General features: G+C 43.3%; 1 protein-coding gene across 1 annotated transcript in view; it reads left to right on the forward strand.

The window, feature by feature from the left end:
- The first annotated feature begins 3,588 nt into the window (after positions 1-3,588).
- RREB1 (ras responsive element binding protein 1) overlaps positions 3,589-22,890 on the forward strand; it is a 175,315-nt gene continuing 156,013 nt past the window's right edge. Inside the window, exon 1 of the mRNA XM_028122858.2 lies at positions 3,589-3,669. The gene's annotated coding sequence lies outside the window, so the exon portion shown is untranslated. The remainder of the gene's footprint in view (positions 3,670-22,890) is intronic.

Raw genomic sequence — 22,890 nt, forward strand, 5'->3', positions numbered from 1 at the left:
CCCGGAAGAAAAAAAGCTGGATTATTTTAGTACCAGACACCATATAATTTCAGTGCAAGTATTTCACTAGATATGTTAAAGTCATGAAAATTACTTTTCAAAAACAGCACTGCACATCTACTTCAACCAGTGACAATGATTCCTTAATAGTCTCTAATATGTAGTATTCAAATTTCCCCCAAATGTCCCATATTTATTTTTTATCAAATCTATCTTCAACTTTTAAGGATAGTGGTTGTTTTTAAGGAACTCAGCTGAAATCCCCTTGCAGTTCCTCTTAGAAATATTTCTTTAAATAAGTGCTTAGTCATGGGGCATTTTATCACCAATTCCACAATTGCCCTAGGCCTTTACTGAGATGGGCCCACACAGCTCCACAGCAGAAACAGAGTCTGCTGAGGCTTTCCTCCCTGTCTCTTACCGTAGGGCAGGCACTTTATAGTGCAAAGAGCTGAGAGTCAACAAACCTTGATTCTAATCTTAATTCAGTCATTAGATAACTGTATAACCTTGAGCAAATCCATTTTTTTCTCTGTGTCTCAGTTTCCACACCTGTAAAATGAAGGGGGTCGGCCTGGGTCATCTCTCCATTTCTTTCTGGCTCTTGAGGTTCGATATGTTTGATTTTATGTTTAATTAATTTCAAGTACTATATCTTCATGATGTTATCTACAAAGGTGGGAGCAGATCTATTAGAGATGAGAGCAGGGTATTTGAAATCATCAGACCAGTCAAATCCTGACTTGAGTTCCCTTGGGTAAGTCGTTAACCTTTCTAAGCCTCAATGTCATATTGTATCACAATTTATTATACTTACCTGCCTCACCTACTGGTCGCAAACTTCTATGGAGCAGGATGTTCTCAGGTTTGACTTCCTATCATCAAAGCCTAGTGTAGTGTCTAGAACCCGGTAGGTACTTGATACACACCCTGATACAGTGAATATTGAATATTTTATTCACTTATAAAAATCCGACCTTGCCTATGACCTTTGGTAAGAGATGAATGAGAGCTTTTTTTTTTTTTGCTAAATTTCATCTCTCTTTGGAAATTTTTATATGCTTGCTTGCTTCTCCTGTTTTATGTTTGAGAGAGAGAGAGAGCACGCGCACGCGCGCACACACAGGGAGGCGGGGTGGGGGGGAGAGGTAGAGGGAGAGAGAATCTTAAGCAGGCTCCACGCCCAGGGTGGAGCCTAATGCCGGGCTTGATCTTACAATCCTGAGATCATGATCTGAGCCTAAGCAGACATGTAACCCACTGAGCCACCCAGCTACCCCTCCTGCTTTTTTAGAGTATACGTCTATACACTCACCACCATTTTTATTTTTCTATACTGAGTTTTGGGTCATTCTTTGGAGTAGCTTAGTGCCAGTCTAATAAAGCATTTTTATCAACTTCTCCAAATCAAAATAATACAGGAGGTAGTGTAACTGCAATAGTATATATCAGATACATGAATTTTCTGATGAATGGAATGTTCACTGGGACTAGTTCCCTAAAAACGATCCTGATTCAGTTTCTAATAGAGCCGAATGTGAACAGCTGTGAATATTTCCTCAAACGGTCTCTCCCTTTTGTGTAAAGACACTCAATTTAGTTTATCATTTCATGACCCCTGATCACACTCAGGCACTATTTTGAAATGTGAACATTTTCCTTAACTGTGTTCAAATCTGGTGCAACTGCTAGAGCAGGATTTCCTGAAAGGAATACTAATCCTGAACAATCATGCTCACAAAAACCAGTGACTGGACAGACACACTTAGAAAGTTTGCATACAACAACTTCCTGGCGATTCAGAAACACCTTAGTACACAGAAGATTCTGGAAAGTCTTGCTATAAAGATACTTGTTGCATTTCTTTGTTGTATAACAAACTTGTTTATATCAGCATTTCTCAAACTTCCTTATTCCATGTACCACTAAGAAAGAAAACTAGGACTCAAAGCTAAGATGTCATCAAATATGACATCAGAGATGTTAAAATTTAAAAAACATGCATCTTGGGATAGATGAGATGTGGTAACAGGACCATAGGACCTTTTGTCGGAGATCACCTACCGCCTACTGAGGATCTAGTGTTCTCTGAAACAATGCTCTGGACAACTGTGCTCTAGCCTAGAGCTTTCACAATTATTTCAGAGGAAGCAGGTAAAAGACTATTCTTTCCTATTAAGAAGTAAAAGAAATAAGAATTTTGAAGTTAAAAAAAAAAAGGAAATACTGGTCACCCGTTTTAAGTGTGAACCAGACCTTGTTCAGTTAAAAATTGCTAGGTCCACATCAGCATGTAACTGTCCCGCTGTCCTCAATGAGCATGTAAATCTCTTTAAATTAGGATGGCATGTAATTAAATCATTCAGCCTGTTGCCGGGCTTCTCCACACACGTAGTTTACTTTCACTTGAAGTAACCCATTTACCTCTGCAGAACCCCACACCCTGAAGTGACTCAACTTCACACCACCACCATTAAAATCTCTAGCCCTTTACAGGCTAGGCTAGGGCGTAAAGCATCAGTAACTCTACAGTGAGTCAGATGAAGTATGTGAGTGCTGGGGGAAGGTTGGAGGGACTCATAAATCTGCTTCCAGGGAAAGGGTGCGGTGGATGGCCGGGGGCCCCTCAGGCTCCCCCCTGCCATCAGTGCACAGGCCTGGCCCAAGCCACCCGCTCACATCCTTCTCCATCTTGCCAATCCAACCGCTGAGGGGTGGGGGGCAAGACTTCGGGGACAGCGGGTCCCTCCCCAGGCTGGCCCAGGTTCCCCATCTAACCCCGCACGCCAAAGTTCGGCCCCTCGGATGCTTCGGAATGGCTGAACTGCGCGAATCCATCTTTCTGGCCGCGGATCTGGGGGCTTGCCCCGGCTCTCCGGGCTGGCAGGACCGGCCAGGGCCTCGCGCCGTCCTTCGGGCCGGAACAAACAACCCATGACCCCGGGAGGCCCGGGTCACCTTCACACCCGCCTCCGCCCCGCACCTCCCCCCGGGCCCGGGCCTGCCTCCCGCGGCGGCGCCCCCCTGGCCCAGCCGGGAGCCGCTGGGCGCGGGGGTACTTGTTCGGGCTCGGCCGCGCTTCTCAGGGCGCCGCATCCGCCGCCGAGATGCTGGCAGCCCGGGGAACGGCCTCGCGCGGCCCTCTCCTTATTTATCCACCCTGCAGTTTCCATGGCTCCGCCGCCATCCTCCGCCCCTTCCTCGAGCGGAGCCCGGCAGCGGGCACGGGCCCGGCCCGGCGGGGGCCGCAGGAGGGCGGGGGTGAGGCGCGGGGGCCGCGCGTCGTTTCCAAGCCCCGGGGCGCGCAGAGGCGCACCCCCAGTCCCACCCCCCGGGCAGCTGTGCCACTTCTGCAGCCCCGGCCCGCCAGCCCCCGCGCTCGCCCGCACCCCAGGTCTGTTCCCCAGCGGGCCCGGCGCCGGGGCTCCCGAGCGCAGCGCAGCCCCCGGCCCGGCCCGGCGGCGCGGGGGAGGGGCGCGGCGCAGGCAAAGTTGCTGAGTTGCTTTGCACGCTCAGAAGTTGCAGCTGAGACGGCAGCTTCCCGCCCCCTTCCTGGACTCGGTGGCTCGGAACACACACCCACCCGTCACCACCCGCTACCTGCCCTCGCCCCGGCGGCCCCGGCCCGGACTCGGCAGCATCCCCTCCCGGCGCCCGCGAGGAGCCCAGGTTTCCAGCGGAGTCGGGCTGGGGGCGGGCGCACCCCACCTCCCCACTCGGCCGGGGGTGGGGGGGTAGGCGGGGAGGAGGGAGGGGTAGGTGCCCCTCCACCCAGTCGCCGCGCGGCCGTGGTGCTTTTGCACTTTGCAAAGCTGAGCTGCTGGGCCGGCGTCGCCCACCCGCCCCCTCGCCCTCGCGGACCCCGGCGGGGTTTGCGGAGCGTGCAGCGCGCAGCGTTCGCATCCCCTGCCGCAGGGGGCTTCGCCTGGGCGACGGGAGGGGCTCCGCTAGGGGCTGAGGTCGCCAACAGGTGCTCGCGAGCCCATGTGACCGGGGAGGGGCCGCGCAGGGGAAGCCGGGGGTGGGGGCGGGCTCCCTCTGGGTCCCCCGCAGAGCCTGACGCCGGGTGCACCCCGCCAGCGGCGGCTTAGGGAGGGCTCGCGGGTGGCTCTGTCGAGCGCCGGTGCCCTCGCGGCCTGCCCGGGAGGAGGAGGAGCAGGAGGGGGAAGGAGGGATGCGAAAGTGGGTCAGGAATGTAACTGGACGCTGCGCACCCCCACGCAGAATCCCCCCTCCCGCCCGTTGCCGGCAAAGGCGGCCAGCGCCAGCCTTGGAAAGCCAGTCTTTTGCTGTTGTGGTTCCCCAGCATTATCGGTGGACGGTTACCAGGGGATCCCGAGGGATGTGTTTCCCTGTGACCCTTTGGGAAGAAAAACTTAGTTGCCTCAGTAACCGAGTTTGGCTTGGATGCAATGATGCCATGAATGTTCTAGGTGAGCCTGACCAGGACGAGGAGGCTGCGGTGGCACTAGGGGGTGGATTAACTTTTCTTATTACTGAACCAAGACGTGAAAGGAAAGCTGGGGAGGAGGTGAGGTTTTGCCCCGTTTCGTGTTTGTTTTTTGCTGTTTCAAAGAACATAAATGAGACGTTTTTGCGTTGGAGTTGGAGTCTCCCAAGTGCAGGCCCCGGCGGCCATAAATTTACCAAAGTTTTTAACAGAGGTTTGAAGCTGATACCCTAGAGTTGGAAGGACTAGGGGACAGTGACAGTTTTGTATTTGGGGAAGGCTTGAGAAGCAAACATGAAAAGGCCTTTCTTAAAAGGAGAAGAAGAAGAAAAAAACCCCAAAACCCAGCCCTTCTCAAAGCAGAAGCAGTGAGAGTTCCCTCCTGAGCACAGTGGCACCTCACACCCCAAGCGTGTGACTAGGCGAGGGAGGAATCCAGATTTAAAGGTGATGGGCTTTGGGTTTGAATGCTGGTGACACAGGCAGAGTCAAGGGGAAAAAATCATAATAAGAGAAAAGACTGCAAAAAGAAGTCTTAGTGTTGTGGACTAGGCAGCTCAAAGCTCTTCTTGAGCACCCTTCCTGAGTTTTATCCCATTTTTCCTTCTGGTTTTGTTCAGGGGACCTTAGTCACAGAGGATGGGACAGGGCTGTAGAAGCAAGGCCCAAAGAACCATAAGGCCACAAACTCAGAAGAAATGTGCAGCAGCTGGGGTTTTATTCAGAAGTGAAACAGGGGTGTGTTATCCTCTAAAGAGATCTTAAGAGTTATCTGAAAAGCTGACTTAGGAATTAATGTAAATTTCTGTTTCCAAGGCAACACTAGATAAAGTAACCCAAAATGAGATGTACTCTGCGTTAAAGAGTGTATATTCATAGAAAGCAAAACTGGTAATTTTTGTAAATTGAATCATATTCTAAATATGTAAAAGAAGAGGTTATTTTGTAGTGAAAACTTTGCTGGACACCTAACCATTCCCCAGGTTATTATTATTTTTTTTTTAACTTCACTGAGGTGTCTCACTAGTAAAATGGGAATAATAATCAATAATAATAGTTGGTCTTCTTTTGGTTGGGAGACTTGGACTTTTCACATTACTTTCTAGATGGAGGATCTTCAGTTCAACTGGTGAAAGTCTTCATTCTCACTTACAGTGTTGGCCTAAACTGTAGACCAACTACACTGGAAGCTGACAGATCCCCTACATCGAATTCTCTTGCATTCTGAATGTAAAGGGGAGAGTTACACATAGTTTTCTGGAAACTTGAAAAAAAAATGAACCCTTTCATGATCTTAGATTTTGTCACTTTGTTAAGGAGCATGGTTTCCTTCTGTGTGAGATAATTAGACTTTAAAACCTTGCTTCAAACCAGAATTGTTGCTATAGAAATGAATTGAAAATTTAAGTAAAAAATGAAGTGGCAGGGCGCCTGGGTGGCTCAGTCGGTTAAGTGTCTGCCTTCGGCTCAGGTCATGATCCCAGGGTCCTGGGATGGGGCCCCGCATCGGGCTCCCTGCTCACTGGGATTCTGCTTCTCCCTCTCCTCCCCGCTCATTCTGTCTCTCAGGATCTCTGTCCCTCTCTCTCAAATAAATAAAATCTTAAAAAAAAAAAAATGAAGTGGCACACTTCCCTATTCCCCTACTCCCCAAATTTCATCTGAGTTCATGAAACATTTATATGTAGGGTGGTCTTCATTTTAGTTGCGAAGCAAATGAAGATTTATAAAGCAAATTAAATGAAGGAATGAATATCTGTTAAAAATGGATTAACAATAGGATCTTAGTGTGGTGAATTGTCCTTGTGTATTTAAAACATTTGTTACATAAATTTTGGGGCACTTTTCAAGAAATCATCTATGTGTAGCACTTTCTCACAGAGATAATTTTGGGCCATGCATTTGTAACCACGTACTCACTGCCACCCCCCCCAAATTTTTTTTTGAATGAACATATGCTTTAAACACTTTCACCAACTACTTTGTGTATAGAACTGCATGGAGCATTGTGGAGATTACAGAGAAGCATATTCATGTTCCTAAAAGAGTCAAATCTGTGGTTGAGTTGGGGGCTACAGCTAGATGACAAATCAAGAAGTTTAACTGTTCAGGAGTTAAAAATATATGTGTATATGTCTAAGAAGAGATGGATTCATAGATGAAAGGTACCAGGAATTGAGAAATGGAATGAGAAATTAAACTTTTTTTTTTTCGGGGCGCCGGGATGGCTCAGTCAGTTAAGTGTCTGCCTTCAGCTCAGGTCATGATCCCAGGGTCCAGGGACTGAGCTCTGCATCAGACTGCCTGCTCAGCGGGGAGCCTGCTTTTCCCTCTCTCTCTCTGTCAAATAAACAAAATCTTTAAAAAATAATAAAAATAAACATCTTTTTCTTCTTCTGTTTTCTAAAATGTTAGCAGTGAAACTAAATTGCTTCTCTCTGTAAGAAAGAAGGTTTGCTTTTTGTAGGGAGAGGTCTGGCAACCCAGCCAGCCAGTATGTGATTGACTATCAGTGAGAGTTCAGTCTTAAAGGGCCCCGGGAGCTTCCAGGGGGTCAGAGAGCAGAGGGTGTGAGGGACAGTGAAAGGGAGAGGTCACACCCTTACTTAGGAAGGGCTCAGATGTTGCAGGGTGCTGGGTGTGTTCTGGGAAGGGTAACTGTCAGGTGGCAGCCATCAGGAAGTTCTCCAGAGGGAGTTGGTAGAACTTGAACTTCAAGGATGTAGATGATTTTTATAGCTAGGAAGAAAAAGTGGTAGAAATGAGATAAGCCAAGAGGCAGGAAGTCACAGGAAACATTAGGGGAATTTGAATAGATCAGCTTTGCTACAGGAGAGGGATCAAATGTGAAATTTGTCGTTTGACTGGTAGGTTAGGGACAGACCAGTTAGGGGCCATGAATGCCTGTCCAAGGTTGGTGGAAGGACTTTATCTGCAGGTAATGGGGAATTATGACAGGATTTTGAGTAAGGGAAATGCATGGTCACAGTTGCATTTGGGGAAGGTTGATCTTGTGAGTTAGATTGGAGTGGGGGTTTAGGGACCATGTGTGGCTATTGCAGGGATCCAAGGGGGCTGGGCAAGTATAGTATCGAAGGGAATTGGTTGGAAGGCAATGCTTTGTGAGTTGTTATAAAAGGAAAACTGATAATATTTTATAGTATGTGGATGTGGATGGCAGTGGATAAGAATTTAAATCTAGAAGCTGTGAGAAGGTGGTACTATGAGCAGAAATTGGAACAGGAAGCCAGAGTTCAAGGTGAATTGAAGAGTTGATTTGAGAAATGGAATTTGAAGCTGTGATTGGCAGCTGGGTTCAGGGAAAATGGATGATCTTGGCTGGAGGTGGAGATGTGAGTCATCCACATAGAAGTAGGTGATTATTGGCCAGAGGTGTGGAATGAACTCCTCAGTTTGAACTTGGTGGTGAAAGGACCAGTGTTGAAAGGAACATTCGCAATTAGAATTTTTTTATGTGTATAAAAATATAATTTTTTATGTGTATAAAAAACACATAAACACATATATATGATTTTTCAAAATTCTCCTCCTTCCTCAGAAAGCACAACAAAGTGGTCATTCCTGGGGCTCTAGCTAGAGCCCATCTACTGATTCAGCCCTGTTCTAGCCCAAGTGGTTCCACTGGATGGCTCCTGAACCTGGCTCATCAGATTAAGGGGTCCCGCCCCATGGGCACCAAATCACAATCTCCTGAGCTAACAATTCCGTATTCTTAATGAGCTTTCCAGGCCACTCTGGTATGGAGTCCTTGGGAGAGCCAGTGCCTTAGCCAGTTTGTTCTACCAGTTCTGAGACCTTCTCCCCGAGCCTCCTGTGCCCCCCTTGGGAGAGCAAGAGTTCTAAGGTCTTCCTTTGAGTGTGTCTGTTTCAGCCTGTCCTTTTGCTTTTGTTTCTAATGGACAGTCATTGATAGGCAGGGCTGGAAGTTGTTTTTATCCAGATGACCTGCTGCTTTCCAAATTTAGCACCGGTTGGAAGCAGGGATGGATGTGTCAGAAGTCCTCTGCCTTGCTAGGTAGGAAGGGGATTTGGGTTGACGCGCAGTGTATGGTGCTGAGTGACTCACATTCCATCCATCCAAGCCTGTTGGAGATGATGCAATAAGGCAGGCCCTGGGCAGACCACTTCCTGTACCTTTGGAGACGCAGACCCAGGGTGTGGTATTTGGCAGTCTTCTCAGGAGGAGACTATTTGGCTGATCCTCTCCAAGGGAAGAGTCAGAGGTGAGGCTGGGGAAGCTGTCGGCTCCACACACCACAGGTCCTCCAGTTGAGAAACGAGTAGTCAGAAATTTAGGGCTGGTTTTCTAAAATGCGATGACTATTAACACCTTTTTCAAAGAATACCTGTCTATCCAAGGATCTGTTTCTTTCTTTCTTTTCAGAAAAACAAACGTCTGTCCCATTGAGCAGTAGCAAACATTCCGTCACAGCCAACTTTCAATTAACCTGGTGCTACGAATTATTATCTGGCTACAGATTATCATTGGCCCTGCCTTTTCCTTTCTCGTTTATAAGCTATCAAGAGACAGATTCACCTTCTGATGTTATGACGGGCGTCCCGAGCCTTTTTTTTTTTTTTTAATCTCCACTGAAGAACAGTAAAAGATGATAGAATCTAGGGGTGCCTGGGTGGCTCCGTCATTAAGCATCTGCCTTTGGCTCAGGTCATGGTCCCAGGGTCCTGGGATCGAGCCCCGCATCAGGCTCCCTGCTCAGCAGGAAGCCTGCTGCTCCCTCTCCCACTCCCCCTGCTTGTGTTCCCTCTCTGGCTGTGTCTCTCTCTGTCAAATAAAGAAATAAAATCTTAAAAAAAAAAAAAAAGATGATAGAATCTGGGTGTGGGGTTTTGTTTTGTTTTGTTTTTTGAAATTGTGGTAAAATACACATCACATAAAATTTACCATTTCTTAAGTGTACATTTAGTACTGTTGCTAGGCACTAGAATCTAGGTTTTTAAACTCATTTACAATGTAAGGGACTCTTCTAAAAATGTCAGAAAATGAATCCCAGGTTACACACAAAACTATGAATGAGAGAGAATGGTATTAGCGCAGGCTTAGAGTGTTCAGATGCCCTCCTGAGAGAAGGTGCTTGTAGGATGGGCTTGCCTGGGGACAGCTTTTCATAGCAGCTAATTGCGAAGTTAATTAGTGCAGAGGAAAAAGGCAATTTTATGCTTGAGATTTCTTTAAGATGCCAGAAATAGTGCTGGCACCTTGATACTGATTTTGAAGTTTTCTTGAAGTTCTAAGAGTAGAAGGAGAGAAGATGCTCAGTCAAATGTGAACTTACAGAATTTAATTTACACACTTGCTTAGAGTTTGCAGAGTTTGTGTATACCCTGTAGAAATATGCTCTTGATGCACATGGAGGGGTAGGTCATATCTGCTGCTTTTATCCTATTTTTTTCTAGTGAAATCTTAACGATTTAGGAAAATAGGGGTATCAACAACCAAAAAAATTCAAAATGAGCAAGAACCTGTGAATTTATTATTATGTAAAGGATCACGTCATGAAGTGAAACAATTTTTAAGGTTAAATAGTTGAGTAAGATACACAAGAAAGATTGGAGGTATTATTGCTGTTTGTCAGAGTTCTTGGTCAACTGAAATCTATTACAGTTCACTTTTTTTTTTAACATTAGAAAATTTATTTTCACAACCCTTGACTGTTTGTACTCAGTCATTCATAATACCCACAAAACAGGTTTGGAGCTAGTCACTCCAACAGGATGTCAGGTGCAGTTGAAGAGAAGTGGTGTGTTCACATTCTACCAAAGGAGAAATGCCTTCACTTACCTCTCGTGGCTTTGGAAATTTATAGCTTATTGAACAACCCATTTAAAAAGTGCTGCTAAATTTGAGAAAACTTACAGAATCATTCTGAGTTTATCTTATTCAAGACTGCTTTAGTCAACTTTTGCTTATCAGTCCTGAGAAGATGTGTTAAAACCAGTTTGGCAACTTTTTTTTAATATAGCATGTGAGAAGGCCCTTAGAAAAGAGTTTGAACCAGTATCAGCGTTGGAACTAAAACTGAACACCTTTTTAAAAAACATTTTTAAAAAATTTAAATATAGTTGACATACAATATGATATTTGCTTCCGGTGTACAACATAGTGATTAGACAATTCTATACATCATACTGTGCTCACTGTGGTAAGTGTAATTATCATCTGTCACCATGCAACATTATCACAATATTATTATTATTTTCATTATTACAGTATTATTGACAATATTCCTCATTCTGTACTTTCATCCCCCTGACCTTTTTTTTTTTATAACTGGAAGTTTGTACCTCTTCACGTTTTTTGGTCACCCGCGCCCCCTCCCCCAGCAACCATCAGTTTGTTCTCTGTATTCATCACTCTGTTTGTTTGTTTGCTCATTTGTTTCATTTCACATAGACGTAAAATCAAATGGTATTTATCTTTCCCTGTCTGACTTGTTTCATAGTATCATTAGCATAGTATCCTCTAGGTCCACCCATGTTGTTGCAAATGGAAAGAGCTCGTTCTGTTTTATGGCTAATATTCCACTGTACGTATGTAACGCCTCTTCTTGAGAATTCTACCACTGAACCACCAATGCAAGCTACTACATCTTCTTTATCCATTCATCTGTCAGTGGACACTTAGGTTGCTTCCATAGCTTGGCTGTTGTAAATAATGCTTCAATAAATATACGGGTAAGGGGCACCTGGGTGGCTCAGTTGGTTAAGCATCCGACTGTTGATTGAGGCTCAGGTGGTGATCTCGGGGTGTGGGGATCAAGCCCCTCCCCAGGCTCCACACTTACCATGGAGTCTCCTTGGGCTTCTCTTTCTCCCTCTCCCTCTGCCCCTCCCCCCTACTTGTGCATTCTCTCTCTCTAACTGAATAGATATTTAAAAATAAATAAATAAACATAGGAGTGCATATGTCTTTTCGAATTCGTGCTTTCGTAAAACTGAATGCTTTTAAATCGGAAATTTATGATATGTATATTTCTCTTAGTTTGGAGGATTCATAATTTAAAAGGCAAGATTTCATGGCAGGAACTTAATTACCAATGGAAAGGTTTCCATTGATAACAATGCCAGGCATAGACAGTTTAGAATTTCACCAACAACTTGGAATACCTACATATTCACAATCCTATGTGATAGCACACACACATGCACCCAGAATAATTTACTGAATTCTGTTTAGAAGCAGGCTTTATATAGATCTTTGAACAACTGTTTTTTTTCTTTTTTTTTTAAAGATTTTATTTATTTATTTGTCCGAGAGAAAGAGAGCAGCCGGCAGAAGGAGAAGCAGGCTCCCAGCTGAGCAGGGAGCCTGATGCAGGACTCAATCCCAGGACCCTGGGATCATGACCTGAGCTGAAGGTGGACGCTTAACCGACTGAGCCACTCAGGTGCTCCAAATCAACTGTTCCATATTGCAGTTTTAGGAGATGTTTGTTTTTCCCAGCACAGCGTAGGCATGGGTTTCAACTAATTGCCAAAAGAGATTCACAAATCTATAGAAAATACAAGTTCAGGTGGTCCTGGGAGTCTCATGTATTTCAATTTTGACTTTTATTTATTTTTTTAAAAAGATTTCGTTTATTAGAGAGAGAGAGAGAGAGAGAGCATGGGGGGGAGGGGCAGAGGGAGAAGCAGACTCCTCACTGAGCAGGAAGCCCAATGTTGGGCTTGATTCCAGAACCCTGGGATCATGATCTGAGCCAAAGGCAGACACAACCGACTGAGCCACCCAGGCACCCCTGACTTTTCTTTTAAAGCTGGGTTCTTACATTTTACTAGAAAAATACTCCAGCTTTTAAGATTGAACAATCCCACAATCTACACGAGCCTATTCTACAGTGAAATTCTGTGATAATAAGTGCAGGAAATTTCTAATACTGCGTGTTAGTACAGAAAGATACTGTTCAATAGCCATGCCCCTTTGCTTTGTCATTTCTGTGTTTAACAGAGCCTTCTGCCCCCTGAAATGTCAGCTTAGCCCTCAAAGTCATGTGTATTTTACTTTTGATTACCTTGGTCCTCGGCCAGCCTCATATTTGACACTTTCCGCATAGGCGGCATGGGTGCTTCTGGATGTTGAGCTGTTAATCTTTTTACTATTTCCTGTCACTTTTCCCCATGATTGATGCTCGTGAGCCTGAGGGGGGAAAAGTGATGAAAATGACTTTGAAAACAGCTTTGAAAAGGAATATTTTAAGTTGGACTTGGGTCTTACCTAAGACCATAAAATGATTGAAAAAGCACACGGTCTGTTTTGTAAGGCAGTACCTCAGCCCTTACAGGGAGTACGCTGCATTCTAACGAACACTCGGTAATAGAAGTGAAGAGGGTTTTCCTGGTGTTTTGCAGTGATTCAGATATCCGGGTCTGTGGCATGAGGTAGGGCAAGAATTTGCAGATGATCTGTATTCAGTTCTAGGGAAAGGTTACAGAAAGGGGCTCTCTTTCCTTTGGGATGAAAAATAAAAGTCTTTCTGAGTTGTAGTCCTTTCCAAAACTCAGACCCTATTATCTCCTCAATATTTCCTCTACCCCATACCCAACACAGTTCACTAATTCGGGGCTTGGCTTTGGAGGCCCCCTCCCCCTCGTGCCACCAGGCCCCATTGTGTGCAGAATGACCCATTACAGTGTGAGAAGAAAATATTCAAAGCTCTGTTTTAGCTCACCTTATATTTTTCAATTTGTTAAAATTGAGGTAAAGTAGATGTCACATAAAATGTGCTGTTGTAATCCTTTCTAAGCATACGGTTTGGTGGCATGAGTTACATTCACCGTGTTGTACAACCATCACCACTGTCCATTTCCAAAATTTTTCTTTTTTTTTTTTTTAAAGATTTTATTTATTTATTTGACAGAGAGAGACACAGCGAGAGCAGGAACACAAGCAGGGGGAGTGGGAGAGGGAGAAGCAGGTCTCCCGCTGAGCAGGGAGCCCGATGTGGGACTCGATCCCAGGACCCTGGGATCATGACCTGAGCCGAAGGCAGACGCTTAACGACTGAGCCACCCAGGCGCCCCTCCAAAATTTTTCATCACCCCAAAGAGAAACCCCCTAGCCATTAGGCGGTAACTTCCCAAGTCCCACTTCACCCTCTACTCTACTTTCTGTCTTTTATGGCCATTCTAGATATTTTGTGTCAGTATATGGTAGTCCTCCCCTTACGCATGGTTTCGCTTTCTGTGCTTCCAGTTAACTGTGGTCAACCGTGGTCCAGAAGCAAATGATCCTCCTTCTGAGGTATGCTCAGAGGTCAGTAGCAGCCTGACGCTTCATCACAGCACCTACGTCATGCACCTCACTTCCTCTCATTACATAGGCATTTTATCATCTCATACCAATCCAAGAGGAAGCAGGGTGAGTAGAGTATATAGTAAGACATTTTGAGAGAGAGACCACATTCACATAACTTTTATTACAGAATATTCTTTCAGTTGTTCTATTTTTTTATTATTGTTAATCTCTTGCTTGTTAATGTCTTGCCGTGTTAAAGTTTATAAATTAAACTTTATCATAGATATGGATGAATAGGAAAAACATAGTATATGTAGGGTTCAGTACTATCTGTGGTCTTAGGCATCCACTGGGGTTCTTGGAAACGCATCCCCCACAGATAAGGGGGGACTACTGTGTGTCCTTTTGAGTTTGGCTTATGTTTTCAGAGTTCATCCATGTTGTAGCATGTGTCGGTTCTTCATTCCTTTATATGGCTGAGTAATATTCCATCATCTACGTAGACCACGTTCTGTTTACCCATCTGTTGATGGACATCTGGGTTGTTTCCACGCTCTGGCTATTTTGAATAACGCTGTTCTGAACAGGGGCATACAGGTATCAGTTCAAATCTCTGTTTTCAGTTCTTTGGGTAGATACCTGGGGGGAGAATTACACATGTGGAAACTCCAAGCTTAACATGGTTTGAGGAACCACCAGACTGTTTTCCACAGTGGCTACACCAATTTCACTTTCCCACGAACAGCGTAGGAGGGTTCTAGTCTCCACATCTTTGTAGCCCTTTTTTTTTTTCATATGATAGCCACCCTAGTGGATGTGAAGTGTCTTGTGGCTTTGATTTTCATTTCCCTGATGACTAATGATGTTGAGCATCTTTTCATGTGCTCATTGGTCAGCTGTACGTCTTCTTTGGAGAAATGTCTGTTAATTCCTTTGCATTGTCCATTTTTGTATATGTTTTATGTGGTCTAATAGTAGTATATAGATGATACATAAAATGTGCATATACTTGGATATATGCAAAATGTTTTTTAAGATGGGGGATGTACTTTTAAACAGTTTGGAGGCCATTATTATGGTCTATAACAATGATCCGTTCTATTTCTCATTGCCTGGCATTAGCAGGAAACCACTGATAAAAATTCTTGAGCTTTTATCGGTGAGAGTCTTAATTGGTCAAAGTGTTTACTGGAGCCTTCATATGAAAGTTACCACAGGGTCCCAAGGCTATCCTTCAGGATGTTCCCCTGTTACCTAAGAAAGTAAATCTCCTTGGATGGGTTTCAAGCTAGACATGCCTTATGCTCAATCCTATTTTGCGGTTAATAATGGCATTTCTTTTTTTTTTTTTACGTTTTTATTTAAATTTCAAGGAGTTCACAGACAATGTAATATTAGTTTCAGGTGTACAGTTTAGTGCTTCACCACTAAATTGTATTGTGTTTACAAACACTAAATTTAGTGATTGTAAACACCTGGTGCTCATCACAAGTGCCTTTCAGGGTTCTAGTGTATCTTATTAAGAGATAGAAATGGTCTTTCATGCCAGGTCACATAGGAGAGCCAGAAGGCATAGAATAAATCTAAAGAGTCTTGGCTCCATTATTATTATTATTATTTTATTATTTCATTCATAAACCTTGATTATAAAGAGATTAACTTTGAGGGGATTGAACTAGCCTATTTAATGACCCAAGAACATTTTAGGCCTTAGGGGTTGTTTTTTTTTTTTTTTTTTTTGAACAGATTGGTTTTCCCATTGTGCTTCTCTTCTCTGAGGGTAGCCTCCTTTGTGAGGTTACCCTAAAATGCCAGCTTCTATCGAGGGTGAGACATCACCACCCTAGCACACCATGGTGTATTTTTTGGAAAATGTCCACACTGGCAGGCGTTTTCCAAATAAAACATTTGTTTCAGTAAACAAGTGTTTTATCCAGCAGCCCAAGTGGAGAATTTTAAAACCAGTGTTTGTTTTGCCAGCAAACATTTTGTTTCAATCCTTGCAGCTAAACAAGTGGGTAAGATTTAAGTGGCCTCCCAGTAAAAACAAATGCAGAGCCATTTTCAGAAAACTCGGGCAGAGCAGAAATCCATTTGCTGTCCGAGTGTGAGTTGAGACATTTGGGGAAATATACTGTACTTTCTGTATAGCTCTGTACTTAGTTGCCATCAGAGTGGGAAGTCTTAGGTTTGGGTAAGGGCTCTTAATTCTGTTTTAAGGCAAAAGATGAAGAAATATAAAAGCAGTGTTGAAAAGTACTGTTGTGTTGCTCTATATCAATCTTGGAGCTTGGCTTTAAAATGTGACTCAAGCATCATCAAGGATTTGTTCTGCTCTGCATTTCTTACCTCTTTTCTAATTATTTTTATGGTAATCCCCCCAGCGGATAATGCAACCCAACATCCATGTGAATAACCAGGCTTTCGTCTTCTCACTTGTATAAAAATGGTAGTAAAATCAGATTTTGGTGACCTCATTGTCACTTTTATTTAGGGTTCCATGTAATTGAACACTCTTGCTCTCTTCGCTGGATTATCATCTGAAATATATCTTTGAATGTTGTGGTTTGAAAGTATGTGGTGTGCTTTTCTTTTTGAAAAGCAAGCCTCTTTCCTTTTAAGGAAGATGAATCCCGCTTAAGAGGATAATCAGAAATTATGAAATACGGTATACATGCAGAATAGTGTAGAGAATAGATATATGTGGTTTAAAGAATAATGAACACGTGGCATACGTAACCCCCACTCAGACTAAGAAATAGAACACTGCCTTAGAGATCTACTTCAGAGGGTGCCTGGGTGGCTCAGTTGCTTAAGCATCCAACTCTTGATTTTTGGCTCAGGTCATGATCTCAGGGTCTGGAGATGGCCCCCAGTTGGACTCCACCCTCAGTGGGGAGTCAGCTTGAGATTCTCCCCGTCTCCTGCCCCTCCTCACCCTGTGTGCGTGCTCTCTCTCAAATAAATAAATAAATCTTTTGTTTTGTTTTGCTCTCTTAAAGATTTTATTTATTAAGACAGAGGGAGAGAGAGAGAGAGAGAAGCAGAGGGAGAAGCAGGCTCCCAAGGAGCAGGGAGCCCGATGCGGGACTCGATCCCAGGACCCTGGGATCATGACCTGAGCCGAAGGCAGACACTTAACCATCTGAACCACCCAGGCACCCAAATAAATAAATCTTAAAAAAATAAAAAAAAAGAAATCTGCTTCAAAACCACCTTCCTCTTCCCTCCATGGGAAATTTACAATTATGTAGGTCTCCTTAAACGCTATCACTTAGTTTTGCAAGTGTTTGGCGTGTATTACTTTTTACTTGTTCGTTTTATTAACAATATGCTTGCATGATTTAGCCACGTTGAGGTCTAGAGCTGTGATTCCTTCATTTTAATTGTTTGGCATTCCTGTGTACAACGACGATGCGTTTCTGTACTCTTGATGGACATTGGAAGTGCTTCCAGCTTCTGAGTCTTATGAAAAAGGCTGTCGAGAACATTCTTGTATGTGTGTAAATCTCCTAATCCCGTTATACAAAAGGTTTTCCAGGGTGCAAAGGAGAGGTGGGTTGTTGGATTGTAGGGTGTTTGGATTTTTCACTTTCCGCTCTAATTCCAAACAGTTTTCCAAGGTGGTTGTTCCAGTTTGGACTCCCTGTAACAGTGAATGAGAGTTCTTATTTCTCCACATCTTCACCAAAACTCGGTATTGCTAGACTTTTCAATTTTTGCCAATCTGGTGAATAGGAAATGAGGTCTCATTGTGGTTTTAATTTGCTTTTCCCTGATTCATAAGATCTCTTGGCTGTTTGGCTACCCTTTTTCCTTGGGTGTTTTAAACTTTTTGCCCGTTTTTCTGTGGATTGTCTTTTTTCTTACTGATTTGTTGCCGATTTGTAGGACTCCTTTATATATTCTGATAGGAATATTTTGTCGATTATATGCAAATATCTGACCACTTTGTGACTTTTCTTTTTCCTCTTAGTTTATGATGCCTTTGGAGGCACACAGGCTGTTTAATTTCAATATTGTTGGATTATCAATTGATACTTTTGCATCTTGTTTAAGAAATTCTTCCCTATCTTCAGTTCATGAAGATATTTTCTTTTATTCTTTGTAGTGTTGCCTTTCACATGTGATTTTATTGTATTTTATTTATGTGAAGCGGGTTTTGCAAATGTTGTAAGGTAGGGGTCTATTTTCATTTTTTGTGTAAATGATTATTTGGTTGCCCAACCACGACTTATACTACCTGTGTCATATATCAGTGGCTGTTTGTGCAATAGACCTTAGTAATCAGTTTCTGTGTTCCCTATTCTCTTCCATTGGTCTCTGTCAATGCTTGATCTGACCCTGCACTGTCTTCATTATCCCAGCCTAGAGTGAGTCAGGATGTTTGGGAGGGCATGTTCTTCCACCTTGTTCTTCTTCAAGCCTGTCTTGGTGTTCTTGGCTGTTTGCCCTTCTAGGTAAATTTTAGAAGCAGCACAAATTCCCTAACAGGACTTGTTGGAGTTTTTGTTAGGACTGCACGGAATCTGTGGACCAGTTTGGGGAGAAGTGACATGTTTACAATGGGGGAGTCCACCACATTGAAACGCAGTGTACAGAGTCTTCAAAAGGAGGGTCCCCAACTTCCTGGGGCTCAGATCCTGGCTCTGCTCTTCCTTGGCCACATCACCCTGGAGAATGTATTTAACCTTGATGTAGCTCCATTTCCTTATTTGTTAATAGGGATCATAAGAGTACCTACCTTATCGGATATTTGAGAGGAATTAAATGACTAAATGTGTTGCATATAACATGTGTAAAGCACATAGTACACATTATATAAGTGCACAGACACTGATTTCTCTATGTCTATATCCTTTTCAGTGTCCCAAGAAAGTTTTGTAATTTTCTTTATAAAACTATATTTGACATATATCAAACATATTACTACATATACATGCAGAAATATATATGATATATATTCCTAGGAACCCTAAAATTTTTGGTGCTATGATAAATGGTATTTTTAAAGCTTTTTGGAGGGTGTACAATATTTTTATGTTTTTATTTAGTATCTTTTATGAGCTGATTATGATCATCTTTGGTTAATATTAAGTGCTTGTGCTGCGTAAGATACTGCTAAGAGCAGGCAGGAAATATGGGTGCTTCCATTGGGTTGATTGTCCATCACAATTACTACTCTGGTCTCATGGGATTGAACATTTTATCCATTTTGCATAATTTTAAACTGTTGTTATCCCATTGACTTCTGTTGCTGAAACCTGTCTGAGAGTTTTGGCAGTCTGGTTAATTTTATCCTGTATATTAGGCTGCTTTCTGTTCATTATTTCTTTTAAATTTCTGAGATCATTATATGTCAATCCTTTCTTATAGGCCCCCCACAGTGTGCTTGAGACCCTGTTATGTTTTATTTCCAGTGCTCTTATTTCTCCCTAAATTGAGTACTGTAAAGATGAGATTAGAGTCACAACTTCATACACTGATTCGAATCCAGGGTTAAGTAAGATTCCTCTGGCCGGTAACTGACATTGTTTCTTTTCCACGTGTCCATGTGTCACACATGTCTCAATGGAGTTACAAGGTTTTTAAAAAAGCAAGAAAGGACGTAAATATAGGAACCTATACATACATATATATATATATGTATGTATAGGTTCCCCTTGACTTGTGTTTCAATTCTAAGCTTTCTGGTCATATGGTACTCCACCTCACGTGGGAGGTGAGGACCCACGCTGTGTGCCTTCCTATGATTTCATTTTGCATCACAGGAGGCAGAAACTCAAAGTGAAACCAAAGAAAAAACCAATGTATTCTTAATGGTTTTTACCCAAACCATAAATCCGTCTCTTGGAGGGAGAGGGGAATCACCCAACATTTGATCTGGTTTCTTCTGCATGTTCCAGCCAGTATTTGCCAGTTCAGTGACCATCTGCTGGGACTCCCTCAGGGGATTCATTGAAAATTCAGATTCCTGGGCCTGACCTACACCAAGGGAGTAAGACAAGAGGCAGGGGTGGAGGAGGAGGCAGGGACTTGAATATTTTCAAAGATTCCCTGGTGGTACTGACAGTCACACAGGACCTGGAAACAGATAGGCTTTCGTTTTCATTGCTCACACATCACTTAATGGAAAAATTCATCATTCAGGAGGTTTGATGTAATGTAGCTAATGCCTAGTAAGTGCCACGTGTTGGGCACTTCATGTTCAATCCTGTGAGTAGACTACTATTATTAGGCCCATTTTATGGAAGGGGAAACTGAGGCATTTAGAGGTTAAATAACTTGCCCTGAGTCAGACAGCTGACTCAGAATGGTCCTTGTCTTTATGGATCCTAAAAACAAAATCCTGACTTTAGGTAATTACAAAATGAACTGGTCTCCCAACAGAAATGGGCCCGGAGGGTCCACTTGGATCATAATTGTGTCTTGGTATTGTGTTATGTGCCTTATACATTATTCATTCCTTTAGCAAGTCCTTACTGGGCATTTAGCGTCCCCAGAGCTTGGGGCAGAGATTCTACAAAAGGAAGGCATGTACAGGAAACTGGTATATCAGACAGACTAGTGACTTCTTAGCAGGTGCCCATGTGGAGATAAGAGGATTTTGGGGTGGGGTGGAGGAGCTGTTGAGCTCTCCCCTTGCACCAGGCTCTATGCCGAGTGTTTTGGGTATATTCTCCCATTTATTCCTCACAAGAACCCTCTTTAACTTCTATTAATAATCAATTGAAGAGGAAACTAAGACTTAGAGACCTAAGGACACTTGCCTGTGGTCATACAGCCTCTGCATCCTTGTTGTGAGAAAGAAGATAATGTCTACCTCTCTCCAGAACTTCGCTTTGAGCCACTGGATTTTCTGCTTTTAACTATATAATCAAATAGGATTTTTCTGTTTTCTATTTTTTTTTTAAAGATTTTATTTATTTATTCATGAGAGAGAGAGAGGCAGAGGGAGAAGCAGGCTCCCAAGGAGCAGGGAGCCCGATGCGGGACTCGATCCCAGGACTCTGGGATCACGACCTGAGCCGAAGGCAGACACTTAACCATCTGAGCCACCCAGGTGCCCAGGATTTTTCTGTTTTCTAGAGATGCTGTCCATCTGATAATAATCCGTACAGCCCAGTCACTAAGATCACTTGGGGGTTTGAAGAGATCTTTTCAAAGGCTTCTAATGTTGTTCATCATTTGCTTAGCCTCCCCATTTTGTACCCTGGTTCTTTTGTCCTTGCCAGGCCTTTGAGTCAGGTAAGAATCCTTCAGAGCTATTATCATGGCCAGGTTCATGGCCTATAACAGGATTGACAGATGTCTAGGGACTGGAGGAAGCCCAGATGTGTTTTAAAGGAACATCAAAGCTTTGCCCATAAGCACTCCATTTGCTTACTGTCCTGCAGAAGTGGGGTGGCTTCCCGTGCCCTAATTGGGCTCTGTAATTTTCATGAGAGGGTGGTTAATGTCTGTTAATGTGCCATATGCCTGTGGGAATTCAGTATACTTATTTCCGAGCCACTTCAGAATTGTGGAGTGTTTGGTCATGAAGAAACCTTAGAAATCATCTAGCTCAGTTGTTCCATCTTACTGAAAAGGGAAGGACAATCCTACATTTTCAGTGACTTGTTTAATGTGACTAGTTAGTGGCAAGACCAGGACCCGGTTCCTGACACGCAGCACAGTCCCTTCCTTCTACTCTTTTCATCTGATTTTGTGCTGATCAGGGCACTGCCCTAATCAAGATGAATCATGACATGATAAGCCATAAGGATTTTAACCTCAAAATGATTCATATAGTAGGGCTTTTTTTTTTTCTTCTTCTTTTAAGTAGGCTCCACGCCCAGAGTGGAGCCCAAAGTGAGGCTTGAACTCACAATCCTGAGATCAAGGCCTGAGCTGAAATCAAGAGTTGGATGTTCAACCCATTGAGCCACCCAGGTGCCCTGGTAGGGCTTTCTTTTTCTTTTTCTCTCTTTTTTAAAAGATTTTATTTATTTATTTGAGAGAAAGAGAGAGAGAGAACACATAAACAGAGGGAGGGCCAGAGGGAGAGAGAATCTCAAGCAGACTCTCTGATGAGTGGGGAGCCTGATGCGGGGCTCGATCCCAGGACCCTGAGATGATGGACCTGAGCTGAAACCAAGAGTCTGACGCTTAACCAGCTGAGCCACTCAGGTGCCCCAGGGCTTGCTTTATAAAGGCAGATTTACTGTCCTTACTCTGTATTATTTAGGCTAGTGATAAAGTTATTTTACGTTTCATAATATACAATGGTAGATGATAGGACTCTTCTAAAATACTGCCAGGCCTGTCAGAGAGCTTACTCTCCAGCAAAGTGGAAACTTAACGGATATTCTATGTGTTTGTACATGTTTTCAATGGAGAAGAAGAAAGCCTACCGAAAAGAGAACCAAAGAAGAGACACATATTGTTATCACCATTATGACTTTTTCATCTATTTTAGGCTTCCTGCCTTACTGTGGCAGCCTCAGGCCACTGGCATGGGCTGTCACTTAGACCATACCTCTGGCACATTGTCCTTGGAGAATGGCCCATGGTTGGAGAGACCTCATAAAGCATACATTCGTTAAATTTACTATTTCATTCATTAAAAATAATGCCATCAGTGTTGAATAGGTAAGGCAGTAACATCACAGCCCATACCTCTAACTATGACTGTCTCCTGCTCTTCTCCATATGAGTTTTGTCACGTTGACTTACACTGAGAGATGGAAGAGCCCTGTTGCCTTTTTCTTCCTTGTTAACTAACATTCTATTGAAGTGTAACATCCACACAGAAAAGGGTACACATCATAAATGTATAACTCCCTGAATTTTCACAAAATGAACATACCCCCAGAGCTTTTGAATACCACAGGCCTGGTTTCATCATCTGGCTTCATCATTTCTATTCATGTAACTTTAGGCAAATTATTTCACCTTTTTGAGCCTCAGTTTTCTCAACTGTTAATAGCATTTCATAGGTATTTATGAAGAGAAAAGATGATATATATGTAACTGACCTGATATGTTCCTGCTTCTTCTTCCTGTCCCTTGGTTCCAGGACAGCTTCTGCAAATGAGCCCCCTCAAAGTGGTTTAGAGGAGTGGTAATGGAAACTTTGTAATATTAAGTAACAGCTCCTATGGTTCTGGAAATGTACATGATAATA

Source organism: Eumetopias jubatus, unplaced genomic scaffold, assembly GCF_037043125.1.
Source record: "Eumetopias jubatus isolate StellerSeaLion01/CBP00866 unplaced genomic scaffold, mEumJub1_p1.0 scaffold_6, whole genome shotgun sequence".
In the NCBI taxonomy this organism is placed as follows: domain Eukaryota; kingdom Metazoa; phylum Chordata; class Mammalia; order Carnivora; family Otariidae; genus Eumetopias; species Eumetopias jubatus.